At 40.3% G+C, this 15,942-nt stretch overlaps 1 protein-coding gene and 1 pseudogene across 5 annotated transcripts in view; both read left to right on the top strand.

Annotated features, from left to right (window-relative positions):
- Positions 1–15,942, top strand: part of Csmd1 (CUB and Sushi multiple domains 1) — a 1,515,607-nt gene that overhangs the window by 339,551 nt on the left and 1,160,114 nt on the right. The gene's annotated exons all lie outside the window — the stretch shown is intronic.
- The window catches only part of LOC147828398 (nibrin pseudogene), an 84,583-nt pseudogene that overhangs the window by 46,984 nt on the left and 21,657 nt on the right, over positions 1–15,942 (top strand). Inside the window, exon 1 of the transcript XR_015450868.1 lies at positions 1–15,942. This exon is cut by the window's left edge and continues 46,984 nt beyond it; it is cut by the window's right edge and continues 21,657 nt beyond it. The product of XR_015450868.1 is annotated as a nibrin pseudogene (transcript).

The raw sequence follows: 15,942 nt of genomic DNA, 5'->3' as shown, positions 1-15,942 counted from the left end.
AATCTAAATAATAATCTCACTTGAGTGTTGAAAAAATTACTTATATGGAAATAAATAATCTAAAATTATGTGAAATGCAAGGAAAGAAGGGATAAGGAAAAAAGAGAAAATTGAAGGATAAAATGGAAACAAAGGTTGTGTACATAAGGGAGGGGAGGATGGAGCAAAAGGAGCAGCAGGATATATCACGTACGGGCACAAATTCCCTATGATGAAGGTTATCATTATGTATATCTAAAATGTACCAGTAAAAGTTTTGCTAAAAAGTAGATCTTTTAGATATTCATATTTAAATCTGTTTTGTTATGTGCCTTAATGTCACTGAACTGGGATGTATATGAATAGATACTGGCATATATTTCTGAATAGTTTAAATCATTTTCAGAAAGTGCTTTTCAGTCTTGTAGTTAGTGTACTTAGAGCAGAAGTGAATTGTTTTACTTGTTTTTCTTTTTATCATCACGAACATTTATGGAGTCCCTGCTGCATGTACGTTTTCGCCACTGGATGTACAGACAGACAGACAGGCCAGGCCACCTCCGGAGAAAAATGTCCCAGGGCGCCCACGTCCTGGTGATGGGAAATCAGAACAGAGCGCGAGTGTGCCCCACACCCCGAACCCCAGCGCAGGCTTCGTGTTGTGGACTTTATTTAAAGAGAAAAGTGGAAGAGGTGGCAGGAAGGAGAGAGGGAGCTGTGGAGAAGGCAGGAGAGGGGAAGTAAAAGTGATTACGATGTGATTTCCCCGTGTGGAGGTAATTATTATGTATCACGAGCATTTACCAACAATTTAAAAAAATTAAGGTGAAAGAAAGCTGTCCGACGTGCTTCTTGCTCTCCTGGTCAGTGGGAGGGAGAAGCTGGTGAGAAGGTATGCACAGTAGAATGTAATACTCAGCCTGCTTGAGGGTCCTGGACGAAGAGCTGTAGGAGAGCTCGCCAAGGAGGGCCGGAGTGACACTGGGGGATGGAGGAGGGGACCCCACTCCATGCCTGAGGCAGGAGGAAGCCAGGTGCTTCTGTAGGTGGTCTGGGGGAGACCGGGAGTGGATCGAGGTGGCCCTGTGGATTTCAGAGCGACAGGGTTCAGGCAGCTCTGGGCCAGGCAAGCCCTTGGTCACTGTCTGAGGGACAGAGCATCAACGAGGAGGAGGAGGCCCCTCCGTGCCACACCCTGCAGAACGGGCAGGCAGGGCTTGGGTGCCGCAGGACCCCACGAGTGACACCAAGGAGGCCGGGAGTCAGGACAGGGTGTGTGGGGAGACAGGGCTAAGGGCTTCGGGAGCTGACTTGGGATGCAGAGCCGGGCTGCTGTGTGTATGGAGAAGCTCACGGGGCTGAAACAGGGAACAAATCACAGAGGACTGGGTGTTTCCAGGCAGCAGGAACACGCCTGAGGTGATCACCAGTGGCTTTCGAGCAGCTTGGTAGCTGCAGAGACAATCAGTGAGGACTGAGCGTGAGGCACACAGGAGACGAGGCAAATCCAGGTCTACTTCTCTTGGCCAGTTAGCAGATTCTAAATGTTCTGAGCAACCCATGTATTTAGCAGTTTTATTTAATTTTATAGTCACAGGAAGCTGGCCTAAGGCAACACAGCCAGCTCCTGTGGAAACGCCTTGGAGTCTCCAAGTCAGCTCGATGGCGAAGTGTACCCTCTTCCTGGGCTCCAGTTGGCACCCTAGAGGCAGAATTTCGTGGTAGAGATAGCATTCAGAGACGCCAAGGGACTGCTGGAAGTCACACCGCGGGCCTGGAGTCTCCAGCATCCACCTTCCTCTCTTACCTCAGCTTTACCATTAAGGTCACTGACTACCCTACTTTATGGCACTGTAACAGTACAGAAAATATAGCGAAATGGGTATTGGTGAAGTTAAATCTCCAAAGGGGGGACTGGCCATGTGCTGAGGAGAGCTACTGAAGACTTGCAGGATGGAAGCGAAAGGGAAAGTTCTCAGCTAGAACTGGGTTAGGGTTGGTTTTCCGTGGCATTTGCTTGAAAATATCAAATTCTGTACCTGACTTGTCAGTGCACTGTGGCCCAGTTCTGTCCTACGATAAATTACAAGTATACTCATAAAAATTTATTTCCCAAGGGCCATTTTCTTTGGACATTACAAAGAGATATAACATTAAAACAAAGTCTCACTGTACTGTTATAGAGTTACGATATAGCAGATACCAAAAGCAATATGGCAAGAGTGTCCATGTAACCGTCATGGAGAGAAGCCATTGGAATTCACGTTGGAATCAAGAAACTCTTGGGTATTAAACTTGCTTTCCTGCTGGATGTCACCATGCAGGGGCTGTTTTCCTTCTTCACTGTGGTCCATCACTACCCTCTGACAAGGGTGTGGAAGGAAGACAGTGTCCCCTCCATTCTGGGTCCCAGAGGTTTAGGGTCCTCTAGGTGTCTCCCAGCAATGTGTTCATGAACACACAAGTTCGGACCACCTTAGCTGCACCTTTGCTTCTGGCTGTGAATGCTTCATGTGTGCACTCGCACCGGCCAAACACTCACATGCTACAAAGTGAGCACGTGAAGTGGATGGGTACCGAGCGGGCTGTGTGCCGTCCTCGGCCAGCCATGCAGACCAAAGCTGGACAGCAGGGCCTAAGTTCCAGCAGCCTCAGTGAGGTGAGAATAGAAGCGCATTTCAGGCCAAGGCACTGAACTCATTAAAAAAATCGGAAATCTGAAACTTCCTAAGAAGCACTTTTATGCAGAGTCTGAGTTACAATAAATGTTAATTAGGCTCTGGTCTCACTGTCCTCCCCTTGCTGGTGAATGAAAATTGTATGACCAGCAAGGTTTAGTAGAAGTGCGATGTAGATCACGCCTTCCATCAATGGTTCAGAGGTGACATGAGTTTCTGTCCGACCTCCTCCTTCAGGACCGACAGGACCTGTCCACAGGGTGCAGCTCACATTCCGGTTTTATTTATTATTTATTGTATTTCAGTACACACATCTAAAAAATCAGAACATCCTCCCATATTGTCAAAATGACTAGTGCTTAAAATTACTCTAATAAAAATCCATGTTCACATATCCCTGTCTCACGGTAAGCCCTTTTCAACGGTCAGTTCAGTGACGGGTGAGATTTGAATGGCCAGATAAAGGCACTCGCACAGCGCCTCTGTCATTTCTAAGTTGAGGATGGAAGAAGTATATTGAGACTATAGAGTTTTTTGTGTGAGTTTTCTTGCCCTGTCTTGGCTTATTCCCCTTTTCCAAGGAAAGGCATGAGATGACCGAAGAGGGACATCTTTCCCCTGTTATCTCTTCTCCAGCAGCGTCTGTCTTCTGTCCGGTATAACAGAGACTTCTGTGTTTACCTTTTTCTGTCGTACTAGGAATTGAATCCAGGGTCTCCACTCTTGGCCACATCTCCAGCACCCTCTCACCCAACCACATTTCTTTAGATGGTGTCTCTCTAAATCGCTAGTTTATCCTGGCTGGGTCAACCATTGGCAATGTTCCTTCTCCCTCAGCCACCTCTCAGAGTGCAAGGATCATAGACATGTGCCAAGTTGCCAACTTGTTTTATTTTCTCTAGATGAGCATTGTGGGACTTCACACTTTAGAGAAATACTGCTTATTACATTTATAGTTCATGAGACCACAAGTTTGCCTCAGTTACTTAGGGATCATGAAATAAGTCAAGTGCTACTGGGTAAACAGTTATGCATTTATAGATTATTCCAAGTCTGACCTTGGAGAAGAGGTATATTTACCAATATAATATTTTAAGCACTGATTACTTTTTTAAATCACATTTGTAAGCCCTTTTCTAATATATTCATAGTATGCCACTAGTTACAACTAAGAATAATGCACATAGATGCAACTTGAGGAAATACTATTTCTTTTCTGTCTTCCTGAAGTCTTGCTGTTAGAGTTGGTTTAAACATCAAATTTATTCTCAAACTCATTTTTCGTATTGCTGGATAACTTTGCGGCCAGTCAATGTGTTTTAAAGAAGTGATTGATCTATGTCTTCATACGGTATGAGCCAGAGATCTTCCCATCATTTACGAAGAATTTTATAACCATTTTTAAAAGTGAGTGTTGTTTTATAAAGTACAAAGTTTTGAAATATATATTCCAACATTCTAATACTAAAACTAAATTTCTTATGGAATATTCTATGTAATGGACTCTTCACACTTTTAATAACAGATCTCTTCTTTACTTCCATCTGCCACTTATGGTTTAAATTTTCATGAGTGCATATTAGGTGTGCAGAATAACGGCTTGTTGGCATATTTGTACAAGCATATAACAGTATAACATACTTTGATTATTTTTATACCCCTATTTCCCTCTCGGCCTTTATTTATATTCTCTCTCTCTCTCTCCCTCTGGTTTTCGGCTTCTAGTTTATTTATTTATTTTTTTGGATGGCATATGTAAGACAAAACATGCAATATTTGACTTTTTATTTTGGTAACATACTGATCTCCACTTCCATCCATTTTCCTCCAAATGACAGGATTTTACTCTTTTTTTATGGCTGAATATAGATCACATTTCCTTTATCAATTTAGAAAGTACAGTTTGGGGGAACTCTCTTAAGGATCAGTAGAATTAATGAAAGTGATGAGAAAGAGTTTTAGGACAAGTTTTACCCAACCCCCATGTTTAAATTGGGATCAAAAATTAAGAGTTTGACAGACCCAAGTATAGATAATACTGTAGACAGTGAGAAACATTATAGGAAAATAATGTCTGATAGGAAAAGTTAATATGTCTTCCCATAGAAGAAAAACTGGAAAGACTAAATAAGTTTTAAAATCTATATTTACTCAGAAGCTGCTGCTGAGAAGCGCACTGCAGCGCAGCTGAAGAGGTAAGTGGGCTCAGCAGCTGTGCCTGGCTTGTCAGGGATATTGTTAGGCAGAGGTTTGCTGGAGCTGCCTCAGTCTGGTGGAGAAAATTATAGACCACGCTTGTTCACACCCAGATCTGCACCAGTAAAGAGAAGGGGGCCTTCTTAATCTAATCTCCATTGGAGTTGCTACAGAGGCCATGAGTAACAGAAACTTTCTCTTGTTTTTTCTTTTTCTATCTTTGGAAATAATCTAATGCATTTAAATCAGAATGCTAAGAAGCTACACTTCTGGAAAAGTAAGATTTATAGGTAGAAAACACTCCATGAACACTTTCCTCCATCGTACATCTTAGTCGTGAACCTCAAAATACACTTTCCTGAAGGTGGAAAATATCTGTTGTTACAGTGACACCAACGTGCCCCCAGCTATGCAACCCACGTTCTCTATTTTGAGCCCCCAAATTCCTAAATTTATGAAGTTCCAAAAGCAGCTATTAGCTATAACATAGAGATAAGATTGAAGTAGACTATGGAAGCAACAGAACATAGGAAAAAAGAGTAAAGAGCAAAGTAAATATTGAATCCATTATACTGTAATTTTTTTAAAGTATATATTTTAGAGTCCAGATGGTAACAGAAGTTATTGCTTCTACTCTTTTTTTCTGGTCTTGTAAAAAAAATCAGTCCTATAGATATTCATTTTCATGTTCAGATATATCATAATATCCTCAATATTAGAAATATATTTATGCACATTAGCCTAATCAAGTGTCCAGAAACTCTGAATTTAGTGTTTCTTGAGAGAAGCAACTGTAAAGTTATTACAAGCAAAAAACCCTTACTTGTTACTGTGGTTTCCATACCTTGGCATTTGTATTGACCATAACTGCTTACACATGAAACTTGGAATATCTATATTTCCAGTGCCAGTCACAATTACATGAAGTATGCTGTAGGCTGAATGTTTGTGTGCTCCCAAAATTCCTATGTTGAAAACATAACCCTTAATGAGGTGTTGTCAGGAATGCAGACCTGGGGGAGATTCAGTGGATCATGACGGCAAGGCCTCATGCTGGGATCAGCTCCCTGAAGGGACGGAGGGAGTCCAGGCCCCTGTCACCATCTGGGCCTGTAAGTTCATGACCAGGACCAAGGCCTCGCCTGACATCGGATCTGTTGGCACCTTGATCTTGAATTCATGTAAGTCTCCAGAACTGCGAGAAGTAGAATACCTTGTTGTTTAACACCAGTCTGTAGTGTTTTTGTTATAGTGCTAGGAGTGGACTAAAATACTCTGTAAAAGGTGGGCTTAAAATATATGATGAATATTTAAATTAAAAACAAAATATTACAGTAAAAGACACATTGCTGTTGGTCCCACTCAACCCTCCCCACTCTCTTTGAACACACTTATCCCATGTTCCTGTGACTTTCTGAGGCAGTTCTGGAAGTCCTCTTTCATGAGTGACTTCATGAAAATGATCAAAAATATGGTGAATGCTGCTGCCAGGTGCCAGCCGGTGACAAGGTCTAAAGACTCATGCTGTGTCCTTATCCACTTTATTCACAGGACCTGGAACTGTGTGACTTCTGCCTCTCCCCCCAGGTCTAAATTACCTTGAAAAGTGAATATTTTGAATTGATTCAGGGCATCAGGGCAGCCACAACAGTGCAACTAAAGATACTCAGAAAGAGGACTTTCAGTGCTGCTTCAAAAGTGGCAAATATGGTGGAATAAGTTTGAGGGAAGGTGGCAATTTCAGGGGAATGAATAGCAATGTGTCTTTTATAGCAATATTTTTAACAATTTAAACACTCAGCATATTTTCCAGTCAGATATCATAAAATTTTCTCTGCTGGTATGTTAATCAAAATTTTAATAAATTAAAAAAGATGTAGAACATTTCATAAGGTTTCTGTGATTATTTTCCTAGTAGGTAATTATGGGAAGGAAAAGAAGAAAAACGCTTAAAAGCTCAGCACTGATTTGACATTTCTGAATTTTTTTGCACTCGCTTATGTAAAAATCAGAGGATAACCCATTTCTCCCTACCCTTGAAGCATACTGGCCACTGATAACTGTCTTATGTGTTTTATAGGTCTTTTGGCCTGTTAGTCTGGCTGGTAATCTGTTTGTATGGAAACTAACTTTATAAGGACTTCTAAGATTAATGAATCTGATGCTGGCAAACATGTGGGCATGGAGAAGAAGGGGTAAAAAGAAGTTTTTGAGTTGTGTTATGTCCATGTACCAATTCCCCATTGTGAAGGTAATCGTTATGTACTGCAAACATGTACTAAAATTTAAGAAAAGTAAAAAATATATTATTATTAGTTTTTTTTTTAGAAAGGCATGCTTCTGACACAAGAGCTAGCCACGGTTGGAGGGCGACAGAGTGGCAGCCACGGGTATCCTGAAGAACCTCCCCATCCTGGCAAAGCTGCCTCTGCCACCACCCAAACCGGAGTGGCGTTCAGTTCCTCGCTGGGGGCCGTTCTGTGGAGCTCATCTTCAACACGATACCGCTTCTCTTGTTACTGCCCCACCAGAGGGTCTCCTTAGGAGAAATCCCGGGCGTTCTGATACTTAGTCACATGTAGCACAGGGCCTCACATTCAGAAGCCTGAGGGAGGGTCAGGGAACGCGAGTGTGTAACTGGTCACATATTTACAGTCACAATTGGTACGTTGAAGAAGGAAAAATTTCCTCGAAATTTTGCAACATGCAGAGCTTCTCATCCATTTTGGGTTTTTTTAGGTTTTATGTTTTAAATAGAAAAAGTCCTTAATTGGCTTCAAACTATGTTTCCTTTGCCTTTAATCCTGTATGGGAAAGCAGCAGGGTGGGAATGAAGAGAAATGGCCAAAACCACCTAGAACTTGGTCGGGGTAGGCAGAGGGCTAACGGATTGGAGAAGGTGTCCTTGCCTGGAGAGGTTGCTGGTAAAATACCCCAGTTCTCAATCTTTCTGGCATCCCAGAAATCCAGATTCATATAGATTTCACCAATTTTTAAGTTGTTACAGTGGCTCTGATGGTGTTAAAAATACTATTGGAATCTTTTTACTATCTTTATGATACAGACTTTGCTATTTGTGGCAATTTCCAGCATGGAAAGTAGAATTAACTCAATTATATACATTTGTTTTTACTATGCAGGAGGGTTAAGTTTTCCTGGCAATTTTGGAAGGCATGTGAATCGTCCTGAAACAGTCGATGGCATGTTCCAGGGAGAGCTGTGTGGTAAATGTTAGGGTGAATGATGTGGCCTCTGCTCACACCCCGGTGTGGGGCCTTCTGGAGGTCAAGGCAGGGTGGCTGGGTGGCCTGGTCCTGACTCCAGAGTTCTGCTTAGATCTGGGGTAGAATCACCATAGAATCCTTCATTTCTGCAGTGACCTGGGATTCTTTAAGATTTTGAATGGCATAATTTCATTTGCCAGGAAATAAATAGATTTTTAGTTTTTCATATTCTATTTTAATAACTAAAGTACTCTGCTTAGTAAAGCACTCATTTGCTATATAAAAAATGAGTTTTCTAATTGAGTCAATCCATACAGTATAAACTGAACTATTACCTCAGCTGCTTGCGATCAAAGAGTTAAAGAAAATTGAACTCTGAAATTATCAGGAAGTGATTGGGTTTGTAAACTTCACTTTGGATATTGATAAGAAGGCAAGAGAAGAGCAACAGCAAATAGGACAGTCCAGGGCTCAAGGGCTGAAGGAGAGCAGCTTGTAACCCGGGCTGGGGTAACACAGGTGGATTGGAAATAAACTACAAGAGCTAATAAAACTACGCAGTGTGTTTAGATTTTATTACAGTAAAAAATAGCCATTAACCCACCTCAAAAGAACCTTGCTTGGAGTGCACTTATGCTGCTGCTCTTGCCACTTTCTGAAGCAGTTCTGGAGTCCTCTTTCCTGTCTTCTCACTGCCGCTTCCACGTCCTGAATTGATTCAAAGTGTTCACAGCAAGAACTGAAATAAAACATTACTGTGTCACCCTGTTCGCTGGATCTGTGAGTTCTGGCTCTTCCCAAGTGAAAATGACCATGAACGTAAAGGTTTGAGTCCATTCCGAACCTGAGGCAGCCTTGACCATGAGTGCTCCCCAAGACAGGCAGGAAGAGGACTCAACTGCTTCAGAAAGGGGCCAGCTCCCGGGGTACGTGTGCGGGCAGAAAGGGGAGGATCTGGAGGGAAATCAATGGCCCTGGGTATCTTACTGTAGCAATGCTGAAAAATTGATACTCACTGTTCTATTGTTCACACCTCTGAGGTTGGGTTTTCATCACTTGTGTGAGATGCACAAGGCTTTCAGTTGCTGTGCTAGGACTCATTCCTCCCGGGACGTGGGGCAGGGGTGAAGACAAAGCATTTACTCTGAAGAGCACGGGGAGCTCCATCAGGAGGGATGATGGGTCTCCTGCTCAGCACTATGCATTTTATGTCTTATTACCTTTCCTCTTGCCTCTCTATATAAGAATTTTTCATACAGCATTGAGATATCTAGGTAAGTCTTTATAGGCACCTTACAACACAAGTACATTCAAAAGCACACAGACATTTTTAACAAAAGTCTGTATCAGTTCCCAGGAACCTAATGTGATCTCCTCTCTCGCCTTTCTGAAGACTTTTACCTCTTACTGTTCTATTCCATGGCTCTATTTCCCTTTCCTCCTTTACTAATTTGACCCTCCAAATGTGATATTTTATTGATTTATTTAACATGATCCAAAGGTATTTCTAACATTATACTATAACAAACACTGAGAACAGACAACTGAAAAACAAATCACCTATAATACTTCAATCTGAGTCAACACTGTTATGATTTATGCATTTATCTTCCAGGCTTTTCACCATTGTAGGTTTATTCCATTTAGTACAATAATGGAATGAAGATAGAATATACCAATGAGTTGACAATATGGACACCATACTTCCATCCTAAGCAAGTGCTTACTTAAATATTTAGTATCTATTAAATATAAATCCCCAGGCTTAAAACATTTACTATCCGCAGCATCTCAAGTGTAACCTGTGGTCCTATAGGGAATGTGTGCGATTCTAGGATGAATGCCGAGGTGGCTGGCTAATTCTGGGGTAGTATCAAATGCAGCTGGTAGGAGAGTCAAAGGCTTTGCAGAGCCTGTCTTTATACAGCAGATCTGATTTCAGCCCCTTTGTTTGTTAATCTGAATGAGGCTTCAGAAGAAAAACCACGTCATTGGGCCTTTCTGCTCCAAGGGTAGCCTTCTCTTAATCCAGATACAATTGTGGTCCCCTATCCAAGGTGTGACTTTCCCGGGTTTCAGTAATTGATGCCAACTGTACTCCACAATGCTAAGTGGAAAATTCCAGAAATTAACAGTTCATGCATGTTAAATAATATTGATTACAGTTCATTTCTATAATTATTCTATTTTATTGTTGGTCCTTGTTGATTCCTTTAGTGTCTAATTTACAAATGAAATATCATGTACATGTAAAGAAAAAAACTAAAGGATGGTGTTCTTGGTCAAAAATTCCTCCAAAGTGCATGTGTGTGTGTGTGTGTGTGTGTGTACAATGAGCAATCACCCAGGCTTCTTTATCTTTCTGATAAAATCTCACCACAGCAGTGATGATGGGTTGCCCTCACACCTATGTCCCGGCTCACCTGTGCGTACAGCCTCCTCCTGTGCTTGGGGTCGGCTCACTGATGAAACCCAGATCCCTCCGTGCCTGGGCCCCGCCCTGTATTTCCAGTGAATGTGTGTTAGGTGGCGGACCACTCACACTGGCTCTATAGCATGGTTTTGCCAGCCTTGGCACAGGGAACCGTATTTGGAGTCAGTAGAGAGAGCTGGACATTTAATCCAAATAAAGCCTCCTTCTTGTTTACCTTCTTTCTCAAAGGTGATCACGGACTTTCTAAGATAGGAGGAAAACATCATCCAAGGTGAGCTCCCGTCGGCTCCAACTCCGTTATAATGACAGTATGAATATAAAAGAGAGCTGTGAAATCTAGCAAGGAATAAGGCAAGAAAATCTCCAAGTGGGATGTGCTTGCTGTGATTCTAGCATTTCCAGCATACTTGAAATTGACCGCTCGGTGTGCATGGATTTGTGCGGTCTCAATTTCTGCCTTTCTTCTCTTTGCTGCCTCCTTCGCCTCCACTCTGGCCAGGATTCTGACCCCACCCCCAGAACTTGAGCATCTTAACACTGCCACTGGTCTGGCACCATGAACATATCTTCAAGATCTGTATGCTGTCTCCGCATACACTTCTCCAAACATGTAAATGATAAAACGTGCTTTTTAAATCACATACTACCTTACTTCAGAAAAGAAAATTTGAATGGATTATGATTGTTGTATTCTAAAATTGTCACTAAATTATCATTCTTTTTTTCTAAGTTCTTTTATTGGTACATTTTAGGTATACAATTCGTTACATTTATCACTGGGTGTTTGTACCTATACATTCTACATCTTGGTTCTTAATTTTTCTCCCATTACTTATGTGCCCTTCACCTGCCTCCAACCTTCCCTATTTACATAGCATCATTTCCATTTTTTTCTTTTCTCATAGTTTTTCCTTTCCCTCTTTTCCTTTCCCCTTCTCCTCCCTTCACCCCTTTGTCTTTGGACCTTTTTTCCTATTTCAAATTATCAATTATTCATTTTAATCATTTTAGCCCTTGTTTACACTATCAGTTTCTCACGTTAGAGAAACTATTAGGTATTTACACATGTGTGTCCTATTTATTTCACTTAAGTGTATCACCTCAATATGCATCCATTTAGCTATAAATATCTCTAGTTTCTCATTCTTTGTGGCTGAGTAGTACTCCATTTTATAAAAAAAAACACATCTTCTTTATCCAGTTTACAGTTGATGGGCATTTGGGCTGTTTCCAAGCTTTAGCTATTACAAACTGTGCTGCTATGAACATGGGTGCACATATATCACTGTGGTATGATTCTTTTAATTCTTTGGGGAAGATCCCCAGCAGTGGAATAGCTGGATCAAATGGGACCTTCAGCCCTAGTTCTTTGAGGTATCTCCATACTGATTTCCACAGTGCTTGCACCAGTCTACACTCCCACCAGCAGTGGAGAAGGGTTCCTTTCTCCCCACACCCCTGACAGCATTTGTTATTGGTTGACTTCTTGATAGCAGCCACTCTTTCTGGGGTGAGGTGGAATCTCAGTGTTGTTCTCATCTGCATCTCTCAAATGACCAGTGATGTTGAACATTTTTTCATATATTTATTTTCTGATTTTACTTCTTTGTCTGAGAAATGTCTGTTCATTTCAGATGCCCATTTTGAATTGGGTCTTTGAATTTGGGGGATCTGACTTTTTAATTCTTTGTATATTCTAGATAGTAGTCCTTTGTCTGAGGTACAGCTGCTAAACATTTTTTTCCCACACTGTAGGTTGTCTATTAGCTCTGTTGGTGGTTTCTTTTGCAGTGCAGAAGCTTTTTAATAAGATGAGATCCCAGTTGTTGATTCTTTGTAAAAGTTCCCATGCTACTGAGGTTTTGTTCATGAAGTCTTTTCCTATGCCAATGTCTTCAAGAGTTCTACCTAACTTATCTCCCAGCAGGTTTAGTGTTTCTGTTTTAATATTTAAATCTTTAATCCACTTCAATCTTAGTTTAGTGCATGGTGATAGGTATGGGTCTAGTTTTAATCTTTGGCAGGTTGAAATCGAGTTTTTCCAACACCTTTTATTAAAGAAACTATCTTTCCTCCAATGATGGTGGTTGGCTCCTTTGTCAAAGATGAGGTGGCTGAGTATGTCTGGAGTTGCTTCTGTGTCTTCTAATCTATTCCACTGATCCTCAGGTCTGTTCTTTTGCCAGTACCATGCTGTGTTTATCACAGTAGCTTTGTAGTATAGTTTCAAGTTGGGTATTGTGATACCCCCAGCCATGTCTCTGTTGCTTAGAATTGCTTTTGCTATTCTAGGTCTCTTCTGGTTCCAAATGAATTTTTGGATTGTTTTCTCTAGTTCTGTGAAGTGTATTATTGGAATTACACTGAATCTATATAGTAGTTTTGGAAGTATGGCCATCTTCACTATATTGGTTCTTCTTACCCAGGAACAAGGGATGTCTTTCCATTTCCTTATATCCTCCTCAATCTCCCTTTTCAGAGTGCTGTAGTTTTCAGGGTAGAGGTCTTTTTCTTCCCTTGTTAGATTAATTCCTAGATATTTCATTTTTGGGGGTGCTATTGTAAAAGGAATTGTTTCCCTAATTTCTCTTTCAGTGAGTCTGTTATTTATGTACAAGGAGGCAATTATTTTTTGAGTGTTGACCTTGTATCCAGCTACTCTACTGAATCTGTCAAGTAAGTCTAGAAGTCTTTTGGCTGAGTTTGTTGGGTCTTCTATGTAAAGTATCATATTGTCAGCAAATAATGACAGTTTAACTTCTTCCTTTCCTATCTTTATTCCTTTTATTTCTTTCTCTTTTCTAATTGGTGTGGCTAATGTTTCCAGAATGATATTGAACAGGAGTGGTGATAGTGGGTATCCTTGTCTTGTTCCTGATTTTAACATGAAAGTTTTCAATTTTTGACCATTTAGTATGATGTTGGCTGTTGGTTTTTCATAGATAGGCTTAATCAGTTTGAGATAAAGCCCTTCTATTCCAATTTTCTGTAGGGTTTTTATCATGAATGGGTGTTGGATTTTGTCAAATGCCTTTTCTGCATCTATTGAGATGATCATATGGTCTTTGTCTTTGACTCTGTTAATATATGTATAACATTTATTGATTTATGAATGTTGAGCCAACCTTGCATCTCTGGGATAAACCAACTTGGTCGGGGTGTATGATCTTCTTGATGAACCTCTGTATTCAGTTTTCCAGGATCTTGTTGAGGATTTTTGCATCTATGTTCATTAGGGAGATTGACCTGTAGTTCTCTTTTTGGGTTGTGTCTTACCCTGGTTTTGGAATCAAAGTAACTCTTGCTTCCAGGAATGAATTTGGAAGCCTTGCTTCCCTTTCAATTTCCTTGATGAGTTTAAAGAGTAATGGCAATAGTTCTTCTTTAAGTGTCTTGTAGAATTCAGCAGCAAAGCCATCTGGACCTGGGCTTTTCTTCCTTGGTAAGATTTTTATTATATTTTCAATTTTCCTCATTGTAAATGGGGTGTTTAGAATTTCTATATCTTCTTCATTTAACTTTGGCATTTTGTATGTATCTAGGAATCTGCCCATTTCTTCTGTGTTTTCCATTTTATTGGAGTACAGGTTCTCGAAGTAGGTATTGATGATCCTCTGGATTTGCATTGGATCTGTTGTGACTTCACCTTTTTAATTTTTAATCGCATGTATTTGCACATTTTTTTTTCTTTTTTTCGATAAGGTTGGCTAAGGGTTTATCGATTTTATTTATTCTTTCAAAAAACCAACTCTTTGATTCATTGATTTGTTTGTATTGTTCTCTTAGTCTCCATTGCATTGATTTATGCTCTGATCGTCATAATTTCCTCTCTTGTATGAGCTTTGGATTTGTTATACTCTTCTTTTTCTAGCAGCTTGTGGTTCTGCATTAGGTTCTTTATCTGAGTTTTCTCTGCTTTCCTAATATGGGTGTTCACTGCTATGAATTTCCCATGTAGAACTGCTTTCATTGTGTCCCATAGATTCCTGTATGTTGTAGTGGCATTTTCATTTATTTGTAGAAATTGTTTAATTCATTCTTTAGTTTCTTCTGTGACCTATTGGTTGTTCAAGAGGGTGTTATTCAGTTTCCATGTGTTTGTGGGAGTTTTGCAGTTTCTTATCTTATTTATCTCCAATTTTATTGCACTATGGTCTGATAAAACACAGGGGGTAACTTCAATTCTTTTACATCTACTTAGACATGTCCTATGAGCTAGCATGTGGTCTATTCTAGAGAATGACCCGTATACTGCCGAAAAGAATGTGTATTCCGATTTTGTGGGGTGGAACACTCTGTAAACATCTATTAAGTCCATTTGTTCAATAGCTTGGTTCAGTTCTAGAATTTCCTTGTTAACTTTTTGTCTAGATGATCTGTCTATTTGTGATAGTCGGGTATTGAGGTCCCCTACTACAGTTGTGTTAGTGTTTATTTGATTTTTCATGTCCATTAATATTTGTTTTGTATAGTTGGGGGCATTTGTATTTGGTGCATATATATATAGGGTTGTCATCTCTTCCTCTTTGATTGTTCTCTTCACAAGGATGTAGTGACCATCTTTTTGTCTCTTAATTAGTTTTGGTTTGAAATCTACTTTATCTGCAAATAAGATTGCTACCCCTGCTTTTTTCTGGGATCCCGTGGTATGGAGAACTGTTTTCCATCCTTTTACTTTCAGTCTATGAATTTCCTTTTGAGTTAGGTGTGTTTCTTGTATACAGCATATTGTTGGATTTTGCTTCTTAATCCATTCTGCCAGTCTGTTTCTTTTGATTGGTGAATTGAGGCCATTAACATTGAGAGTTATAATTGATAGATATTGACTCATCCTTGTCATGATATTTTACTGTTGTTGGCTCTTTTATTTTTCCCCCTTTCCCTGTAGTTTCTTGCCTTGCCTGGTGGATTCCCTCTGTTGTGCCTCATGGAGTTGTGACCTTCATTGTCTTTTCCTAGGATATTGTTTAGAATTGCTTGTAGTGCTGGTTTGGTGTTCATGAAATTTCTCAGGTGTTCTTTGTCATGGAAATATCTAATTTCACCATCGATTTTGAAAGATAATTTTACAGGATGGAACAGTCTAGGTTGGAGGTTATTTTCTTTTAGGGCTTGAAATACTTCACTCCAGGCTGTCCTTGACTTCAGGGTTTGTGTTGACAAGTCTGCTGTGATTCTGACTGGCTTTCCTTTGTAGGTGATTTGTTTCTTTTCTCTAATGGCTTGTAGGATTTTGTTCTTCTGTTGAGTTTCTGGGATCTTGACTATTAAATGTCTAGGTGTGGATTTTTTTTTTTTTTGATCGGGTCTAGTTGGAGTTCTATATGCCTCACTTATCTGTATGTCCAATTCTCTACCTCTGTCTGGGAAGTTTTCCACTATTACTTCTGTAAACAGTATTTTTATGTCAATTGTGCTTTGTCCTGTTTTT

This window comes from Heterocephalus glaber, unplaced genomic scaffold (genome assembly GCF_053883595.1).
Source record: "Heterocephalus glaber isolate CG9 unplaced genomic scaffold, H.glaber_assembly_v1.0 deba00001104, whole genome shotgun sequence".
Taxonomy (NCBI): Eukaryota; Metazoa; Chordata; class Mammalia; order Rodentia; family Bathyergidae; genus Heterocephalus; species Heterocephalus glaber.
Note: the sequence above shows the minus strand (reverse complement) of the source record. Positions and strands in the feature narration are given on the sequence as shown.